Here is a 10,992-nt window from a genome sequence, read left to right on the forward strand (position 1 = left end):
GCATACAGTATACCAAGGCTTTGGACACAAACACACTGACATACGCAGAGAACTCAAACCTTTGTTGTCAAGCAGCGGCGTCACCGATGAGATGATCCTTCGCCATGTGATGAAAATCACCAGTGAAGAAAATGAGAGGATGAAAAGACTTGGTTCTTCACGCAGACAGACGGTAACAAACACACACAGCGCGCAATTTGAACCAGATGGAGTAAAGAGACCTAACCCAAAGTCAGAGAGTGTAGAGTCCAAATCAAACCAAGCAAAACCTGATCCCTTGAGAGACCTCACGACCAAAGTAGAGGAACTCACCAGACTTGTTATGACCATGCAAAAACAAAATGAACAACAGCTAACAAACAATGGGCGTCAGTACAACCAGAATAGAACACAATCTAAACGTGGAAAACCCTATGGCTGTCCAAGCTGTGTGGAACAAGACAGACAAGATTGTAAACATTGTTTCATATGTGGGAATGATGGACACCGTGCAGCCGGCTGTCTGAAACGGCCAAAGAGGCAGGGAAACTTCAACCGGCCACTGGAGGGGGACATCTAGTGGCCGAGACTGGAAGTAAGTCCCAACCGGTAAGCAAGGCCAAAAATGAAAAGACAAGCCCCTCCTCACCCCTGACCCCAGTAATGTTAAGCACACAAAGTCACTGCATACAAGTAGCACAGCCCCCTCCTCAACTACCACGTGTAGCTAAAGCCAGAGCTGTTGCTAGTTTCATTGGTAAAAAGGCCCTAGTTCAGAGCTATCTAAATGGCTTACCTGTCACCTCACTGCTCGACTCCGGGTCACAAGTCAGTATAGTCAGCCGTGCCTGGAAGGAAGAATACTTACCTGACCTCAGCACTCACCCAGTTTCCGAGATCTTAGGGGGTGGAGGAACTGAGAGTCACTGCAGCAAATGGTGATCTCGTTCCATATGATGGGTGGGTTAATATTACAATGAACTTGCCAGGTAATTTGGACCCCAATCTGTCCATTAGTGTCCCATTTCTCATCAGCAGCTACCCCATGGACAGACCATTGGCTTTAATGTTTTGGAGGTGTTAATTTGTGGCCAACGAGAGAAGCTAATGCCAGTACTTGTTAGCCTGCTTAGCAATGCCATATCTGTCCCCAGCAAAACAGCTGAAGCCCTTACTAACTAACTAACTAACTTTGTTCAGACATCAAAGTCAGTAATGCAGCAGGGGCGTGTGAGAACAGGGGCCAAAGACATCATACTCCCGGCTGGTGAAGTGTCATGGGTGAAGTGTCGGGTCCCTTCAAACATGGATGCCTCTACACAGTTAGTGTTGTTTGAAACAGATGAAGACTGTCTGTCGTCTGGACAGTGGGATGTAGGGCCAGGTTTGTTACAAATCCAGAACCCAAACAAACCCTATGTCACCATCCCAATTGGCAACAACACTAATCATGACATCACAATACCACGTAAAACAGCGCTAGGGATCCTGCAGCATGTTGAAAATGTTGTGGAGGCAGATATCCGGGACAAATCACAGCCTGCAGCGATTGTCAGTGAGGTCACCACCACTCATGTCAGCAGCTCAGATTCACCCCTCTGGCACCCACCTGTAAACATCGACCACCTGGAGGAAGAACAGCAGGAGGCTGCTAGGAGGATGCTGTATGAGGAATCGAACGCTTTTGCAAGAGATGGAGATGACATCGGCTGTATCCCAAATCTGCAAATGGTGATCAACCTGAAAGACGACGTCCCTGTGCAGAGAGCATACACATCCATTCCCAAACCACTGTTTAAAGAGGTAAAAGAGTACATTCAAGATCTTATTATAAAAGGATGGATAGTGAAATCTAAGTCTTCCTACTCTGCTCCAGTGGTGTGTGTGAGGAAGAAGGACGGCACTCTACGCCTCTGTATAGATTATCACCTCCTAAATCAAAAAACAGTACCTGACAGGCATCCACTGCCGCGAATACAGGATTTGACAGACACGCTGGGTGGATATTCAGTGTTCAGCATACTTGATCAAGGTAAAGCTTACCACCAGGGGTTTGTAGCAGAAGGGTCTCGCCATCTCACCGCCTTCATCACACCCTGGGGGCTTTACGAATGGACAAGAATCCCATTCGGACTTTCTAATGCACCTGCGGCTTTCCAGAGGAGCATGGAGGAGATGTTGGGCTCCCTGCGAGACGAGTGTTGCATCCCGTATTTGGACGACCTACTCTGCTACTCCAGATCTTTCAGTGACCACGTGGAGGTGATTCGCAGGGTTCTTGTAGCACTGCAGCACCATGGGGTGAAGCTACGAGCAGAGAAGTGCGAGATGTTCCAGGAGGAGGTCCGCTATGTTGGACGCTTGGTGTCGGCCGAAGGAGTTCGAGTTGACCCCAAAGACATCGACGCGGTGCTGGCTTTAAAAAACAAACCGCCCCAAACAGTTGGTGAACTCCGACAGGTCCTCGGTTTCCTGAGCTATTATCGCTCCTATGTACAGGATTTCACAAAAATAGCGAAACCGCTGTATGAGTTGCTCCAAGTTAAGTCCTCATTGCCCCAACTCCTTCCACGTCACTCCAAGTCCAAGGGTCCACAACTCCCGTCCAAAACACCTATTGAGTGGAAGGCTGAACACCAAAGCACTCTGCAAAGGCTCATCTGTATGCTGACCAACCCCCCGGTCCTCGCGTACCCCAACTTCGAGGACCCATTCATCCTACACACCGATGCGTCGGAGAAAGGGCTTGGCGCAATCCTCTATCAGCAGCAAGGTGGGAAAATGCGAGTGATCGGATATGGATCAAGAACTCTGACACCGGCGGAAAGGAACTACAGGCTCCACAGCGGAAAACTCGAGTTCCTGGCTCTGAAGTGGGCAGTGTGTGAGAAATTCAGAGATTATCTCTTCTACGCTCCACATTTTACCATCTACACTGATAATAACCCACTTACCTACGTCATGAGCACTGCAAAACTAAATGCAGTTGGACATCACTGGGTTGGAGAATTGTCAGAGTTCCGCTTCAACATAAAATACAGACCTGGAAAGAACAATATCGATGCCGATACACTCTGACGCATCCCACTCGATATTGACAACTATGTTACAACATGCACTGAGGAGCTGTCTCAGGACGTGCTGCATGCAACCTGGGAAGGAGGCAGGGCAGCTCTGAAGAAGGATGTAGCATGGATAGCTGCACTTTACACCTCCTCTGTTGATGTAATACCACAGCCTCATCCACTTTTGCCTGAAATAAGCCTCGAAGAGCTAGCAAAAGCCCAACAGGATGACATGGGGTAGGGGAAATAATAAGACTGAAAGAGACCAATAATGTTCTCACTAATGAGGTCAGAAGGTCAGTGGGCGGGCTCACTCGCAAGCTCCTTCATGAGTGGAGTCAACTGCATTTGGAGAAGGGAGTCCTGTACCGCCGGACATCAGAAAGAAAACAGTTGGTCCTACCTGTCAAGTACCAGTCAGTTGCCCTGAAACATCTCCATGACAACATGGGACACGTTGGGACAGAACGTGTGCTCCACCTCGCCAGAGAACGTTTCTATTGGCCGTACATGAAGAAATGTATAGAGAATTATGTCACAAGAAAATGCAGCTGCATAAAACAAAGAAAACCCACCACACATGTGCGTGCACCAATGGGGGGCCTGACCTCTTCTTCCCCTCTTGATCTGGTTTGCATAGACTATTTACACCTGGAGAAGAGCAAAGGAGGCTTTGAGTACATTCTGGTAGTAATTGACCATTTTACCAGATTTGCTCAGGCTTACCCAACCAAAAACAAATCAGAACAAACTGCAGCTGAACGAATATACAACGACTACATACCTCGTCTTGGTTATCCAAATCGTCTCCACCATGATCACGGACGTGAGTTCGAGAACAACCTTTTCCGCACCCTTGGACGGCTGTCAGGGGTCGGACACTCACGGACGTCTCCGTACCATCCACAGTGTAACCCCGCTGAGCGGTTCAACCGCACATTGCTTCAAATGTTACGGACACTGACAGACAGAGAAAAGGAGAGATGGAAGGAACATTTACCACAAATGATACATGCATACAACTGCACTGGTCACGAGTCCACGGGGTACTCACCTCGTTACCTGCTCTATGGACAACACCCCCGTCTCCCTGTGGATCTCTTGTTCGGATTATTGGAAAGCACCGGATCAGTGACACACAAAGGATATGTGGAGAAATGATCAAAAAGGATGACAGAAGCATACAAGATAGCAAATAAAACCAGCTTGTCATCAAGTGCAAAGAACAAGTCTTACTATGACCAAAAAGCGAGGGGAGTGGTCCTCAAATCAGGAGATCGAGTGCTGGTTCGAAACATGGGTGAGTGAGGTGGACCCGGTAAACTTCGTTCCTACTGGGAGAAGAAGATTTATGTGGTGAAGGAGCAAATCTCTGATAATACTGTATATGTCATTCATCCTGAGGGAGACCCAAGTGCGAGAAACAGAACCATACACAGAAATTTGCTACTTTTAGTCAATGACTTACCTGTTGAGAGCCCAGCGCAGTCAGCTGATCTGGCTTTAACACCCCCTCAGAGACAAAAACAACCCCAACAGAGGGCAAGCCCGACTGACGACGATGTGATGTCAGACACTGATGATGAGGATGAGGGGACGGGAGGTTATTGGTTGAGAACACCTGTCGTCAGGATGGAAAGTGATCAATCTGGACAAGGCAGACCAACAGCCTCAGGAGGAGGGCAAATGTCGGTATCACAGCCATTTCCTCCTGCAGCGGTTCCTGTTCAGACCCCAAAGAAACCGTTCATGACCGACAAGGAACATTCAAATGCAGTACCAAGGAGAGAAACGGAACCTGAAAGAGACAATACAAACACGGATGAGACAAACCTACCTGAAAGAGACAATACAAACACGGATGAGACAAACCTACCTGAAAGAGACAATACAAACACGGATGAGACAAACTTACCTGGAAGAGAGCACAAACAAACCCCTGTAAAAGAAAGAGAAGCAGAATTAGTGGGTGATGAATCGCAGACAAATGAACATGATGTCGTGCACCTACCTCAGCCTGAAGAGGATGAGCAAAATGACCATGCTGAACAAATACAGGTGGAAAGAGCGGATTCGCCCTTTATAAGGACTTTGCCTGTAGAAGATGAACACAGAGAGGTGAGGAGGTCAGCCAGGGAGAGGACACCAAGACCGACTTTCACTTATGAGTCACTGGGCCAACCTTCAATACAAACCCATGTAGGTTCTATCTCCTCACAGATAGCCTCTCCACCTTTCATGCCACACATGACCAGACAGTTCATCTCACCTGCTCCTTACACGCCACAAATGTACATGCCTTACGTATACTACACACCATTCAACACACAAGTTTATTAAAGAAAAAAAAGGGAGAGTTTTTTTGGGGGGTTGTATCAAATGTCGGGAGCCATTTTTGTTTGTCGGGGTGGATGTGATACTCACAAAAGTATTTTTGTTGAGATTATTATTGTTTAATTTCCTCTGAAGTTACTGTTTGGTTTATGGCCACTGCTATTATCTCATTTTATTATTTTATTCTGCTAAGTAAGAATAAGAAAGAGAAACACACAATGACTTGAGGTTGCGAGAAATGGACACTGGGTGGCAGCACTTACCGGCGGCGTCACTGGGACTGTTTACAGGGCATCGCGGGAGTGAAGCTCATAATCCAATGGACCTGGAAAATGAGCAGTAGCTGTCCTGTGTCTCTCATTTCTGTCCTGTGTTTCCAGGTTGGTTATCAACTTTTTCTCTGACTTCAGATGTTTGTAAGATAATATGAACCCCCAGTGATGTGTGGGAAAGAAGCTAGACGCTCGTTCAGTGTGCAAACAATGAAAGTGCCACGGTACAAGGCTATTGTGGTGGCTAAAATGGAGTCCGTCGCCATAGTCAAATGTTTACTTTTGTGTATTTTCTTTGGCTCCTTGGCATTTGGGGGGATAATTCGGTGGGCTAATGTGTGGAAAGTTTTATTATTGTGTGTGGAGTGTGTATTCAAAATGTGGGATAGTTAATCTGCAAAAGAGATTCCTTCTGTTATATTAAGTGGATACTTACAATATGTACTTTATGTACAGTTATTCCTCTTTGGGTGAGAGGGTAGACAATGTGTGGATGAGAAGTGAGCGCATGATTGATAATAGATCACATGATTGATGATAGATTACATGATTGGTGATAATAGTTGACATGATTAAGGGAAAATGTAATGTTTATTTTTGGTTTAATACAAGTTTATTTCATAAGTAATATGTGAAAAAGATAGACATGTAATGTCAGTCAAATGTGGTTTAGATACCACTGCTTTAATGCAAACAAAAATAACAGAATTGATTCATTGTTGCAGTTGAAAGTTTAGCATGTGAATGCGAGAATAAAATATAATCCAATGGACCTGGAAAATGAGCAGTAGCTGTCCTGTGTCTCTCATTTCTGTCCTGTGTTTCCAGTTTCCAGCGCTCTAGTTGGGATTATCTATATTTCTGTTAGCGAAGGCCTAGCTGGGACCCGCTACAGATGCAGAGCACACACACACAAGCAGTGGAGGGAGAGTGAGCTGCTAGCCGCCCTGCAAACTGGTGAAAGTTGTGAAAGTGTTGGAGCCTCCGTATGAGATGTTTTGATCTGTGGTTGTGTGTTTTTAAATCTTTCAAAGCTTCAGAGTTTCTGGTGTAACAGCCCAGCACACAGCTGGACAGGTGACAGGTGTGTGTCTGTGTCCTCTGAGACACGTTACAGCAGGAAAAGAGGCGAAAAATAGTGGATTCACCCGGGTTTTGTGTTTACATCAATGACGATCGGAGCCAATCGCAGCAGGAGCCAATAAATACCAGTGTAACCTGCAAATTAACTGCGATTAAACCCTTCATCACTACCAACAAAAGCCCGATGTTCGCGGGTCTTTGCAGGTTTTTTGACCGGTGGAAAATGGGCTAAGTTAGCTCCGTGTATAGCTTATAAGATAGTTCTCTTACTGATGCCGGCATCGAAATACATGAAGTCCAGGGCATCAGACAATTTAGAGCAATTTGTAATGTGAAAATATATACAACACATGTGCTTGTGTTTGTGTGTGTGTGTGTGTGTACAATCAATATAGCTGTTGGACGCAGTCATGTTTCCTTTCAGCACAAATTTGTTAGACCGTTAAGCGATGCGGAAGCTCTCCCGACGGTGGCCGTGGTTTCAGTGCCTCCAGCGGACACACCCCAAGCATTCCAGAGTTGATAATACTGGTTATTTTTTGAGTTTGAAGTTTGAAACCTAATTATATATATATATATATATATATGGTTATTAGGACTCAGAAAAAATAGTTGACAACGAATCAGGGCGTTTAATATGCCATTTTTCTCATATGTTTTTCCGCTTTACAGAATCTTTAATGTCATTCCATTCATTGCGAAATGTCCCAAATAAAGTCAATAGCAGAATAAGCAGTTGTGTTTCATGTTGTTTCGTTCAATTTCAACAACACAGAGAACAGATTGAACAAGCTGTGTGTGAGCTAACGATCGAGGATTTCACTCTCAGCAGTACGTGACAGTGCATGGGCGTCTACTTCTTAAACACAGTACTTACTGAGGGGATAGGTGCATTTGATTTATTGTACTGGGACGTTTGATTTTTCCACAAAGTACCAGCAAGAATTTAAAACTACTTTCACCCCTGACACACACACACACACACACACACACACGTGTTTCTCTGCAGCAGGTCAGTGACGCAGCCGCCACACACACCCAACACAGGCAGTGTGTTCCCGGAGTAAAACCCACTGCTGACACATAAATCAAACTGACCCTTTGATGTTGTGACAGTGCTGTGGTCAACTTGGTTAGTTTGAGGTGAAGATCCTGGTTTGGGTTCAAATAAGTACTTGGTTAACATCACAGGACCTTCATCACCATGGTTACAATAATAAACACCTGGTTCAGGTTAGGTGGGCCCCGTTGCCATGGTTACACAAATAATCAAGTTGAGGTCAGGGAACGATGGTGGTGACGCTTTAAAAAAATCAGCAGTGACTCTGTTGGAGATGAAATGAACAGCGGTCTCCTGTGATAAAGTCCAGTGTTTTGTTGATGAAGTGTAATAACTTTGATCCTCTGACTCTTCATCAAGCACCATCATGATTTTATTCATTTAGTTCCTTTGATTGTTTTCTCTTCATCTTGTTTTATTCTTGTTTTTCTGAGTTTCCTCTTTGTCCTCACTGTGTGGAACAACAGGAAACCTGCTCAAATATCTGATCACAATATGAATCAATATCATAGAAAAGTCAAGAAAACATGTCTGAGCTGGAGGTGAAATATGTCAACCTGGGCTGTGGTTTACTGCCCTCTTCCTGTCACAAACTCTGTTTGACATCTGTTCATCTGTTGGTTTTTGTTCAGGCTGCAGGGATCATTTCTCACTGTGGGGAGCATCCTTCCAACATGAGCAGTAGTAGGAGGCTGAATGAGAGAGTTTAACTTTGTCTATCTTCAACTCACAGCTGTGAAATCATCTTCCTGAGGATGATTGAAACTTTTGTAAACTTCACCATCTCTCTTATCTAAAAGCAGAATACGTGTGAATGTTTCTGTCTCTTTCTTCTGGTACCAGAATACATAATCATTGCTACACTGGTCAGTTCCTCCACAGCTGAAGGAGACTGATCCACCAACTCTCCTGGTCAATGATAACTGGTCCTGAATCAGCTCTGCTGCCATGGCAACCAGCGCTGTAGAGACACAGACAGGTAGATGAAGGTCAGTGTGACAGTGTTTGTCACAGGTGGACTTTGTCGGCTCCTGATTGGCTGGAAACACTCACCTGAACACAGACAGCACAGAGCAGCAGCTGGGAGGAAAAGCATTTTGTGCAGTGGTGTTTCCTCTGGTGAACCTGGGGAGAAGTGGAGCTCTGATGCAGCTGAGGACAAACAAGGACGAGCTGTGAGATCAGACCAGGGCCACGTGGTTTCTGACGCCTCCTCAAACCTCCCATCAGCCCCTGCTGCCCACAGATGAGGCTGCTGCTGCTGATTGGCGGCTCAGCTGAAGCTGTTGTGTGGTTTTCCTCTGAGTGGGAGGTTTTAAAGGGGAAACAAAAACCACAAACTCATGAGTTCAACAGTGAAATGATCATTTCATGGCAGCAACATTAAAGTGTCAAAAGCTTCTATGTTTCAGTGTGTGACTGGTCAAACTGAGACCTTCAGTCTCCAACATGTTGTTTGTGTTCAGTCTTCAAATGTCTGCTGCTGAAGAAGAAGATGAAGGTGACTGTCAGCCTGCAGAGGGGAGTCATTTATTATTTCATCTCTTTATCTTTGGTTTATTCTCATTATTTTCATATTTTCTCGAAATGTTCCCAGACTTCTCTGTTTCTCTGAACTGATGGAGTGAAAAGTTTCTTGGTCTTGATGCTCTCTTGATGCTCTGTGCAGGTTCCTCCACTAAGAGCATCTGCGGTTTGGTCGGTTCAACTCTCAACCAGTCCAACCCTTTCCTGCATGTTGTTCCCCCTCTCTGCCCCTGTCACTCTCTACTGTCCTGTCTAATAAAAGCAAAAATGCCCAAAAAATATCTTAAAAGGACAAAAAATTCTGGGTCACTATGATGCACAAACACAACAACACATTCATGTTCCCACAAACACATTCAGGTTGGTAGTGAATTTAGTAACACACACTGTCATGTGTCGTTGAACAGCTGTGATGGAAACACAAAAGCACAAATCCACAGAGCTCCTCAGCTGAGATTTTAACCCTTAAAGTCCCTTCAGTTTATTTCATTCACTTCAATAATGTTTTCTCTGACTCTGCTCTGTATCCTGTACACGGTGCTGATAGTCAGTCTTAAAATCAAAAATAGATCAAATAATTATTTATAATAATTATGATTTTTATGAGGTTTCGTCTATGACATGATTCACACTCCAAACTTATTTTTAAAACATGTTTAAAATGATACAACAAAATTCACTTCAGCGTTAAAACAAGTGGAGAAATTCAAACTTGTCTTTGTTCAGTTCTGGAGACATTAGATCAGAAAATTCTTTTGAGCCAGGCTGTTGTCCCCACATGCCTCAAAGCCACCACCATCATCCCGGTCCCGAAGAAGACGTCTCCCTCCTGCTTCAATGACTACCGCCCGGTCACACTCACTCCCATCCTTATGAAGTGCTTCGAGCGGCTCGTCATGCAGCACATCAAGTCTGCCCTCCCCTCCTCCCTGGACCCTTTCCAGTTTGCATATCGGTCCAACCGCTCAACCGATGATGCCATCTCCACTGCCCTTCACTCAGCCCTCACACACCTGGAGACAAAAGACTGCTACGTTAGAATGCTGTTCATCGACTTCAGCTCAGCATTTAACACAATCATCCCCCAACAGCTCATTCACAAACTGGACCAGCTGGGGCTGAATACTTCGATGTGCAACTGACTTCCTGACGGGGAGACCGCAGTCTGTACAGGCTGGCAGCGACACCTCCAGCACTATCACTCTGAACACAGGGGCCCCCCAAGGATGTGTGCTGAGCCCCCTCCTCTTCACCCTGCTGACCCACGACTGCACACCGAAAGAGAGCTCCAACATCTTTATCAAGTTTGCGGACGACACGACTGTGGTAGGTCTCATCAGCAACAATGACGAGACCACCCTCCATCAGGAAGACGACTGCGGAGTCTCTGGGCCAGAACCAGCAGGCTAAAGGACAGCTTCATTCACCAGGCTGTCAGGATGCTCAGCTTCTTTATGTCGTGTTGGAATTTGGGGAATTTGGAGCTTTAGCAACCAAAGGTCACTGTAAAGTGACCTTTGGTTGCTAAAGCTAAAGCTCCAAATTCCCCAAATTCCAACACGACACAAAGAAGCTGAGCATCCTGACAGCCTGGATTCACGTTAAAAACATCTCACGAACAAGACCTCCAGTCGGGTGGTGTTTGTGGGTCTGTGGGCTCAGTTGAACTCTG

Source organism: Trachinotus anak, unplaced genomic scaffold, assembly GCF_046630095.1.
Source record: "Trachinotus anak isolate AG129_WGS33_773 ecotype Australia unplaced genomic scaffold, CSIRO_AGI_Tana_v1 ptg000005l, whole genome shotgun sequence".
NCBI lineage: Eukaryota > Metazoa > Chordata > Actinopteri > Carangiformes > Carangidae > Trachinotus > Trachinotus anak.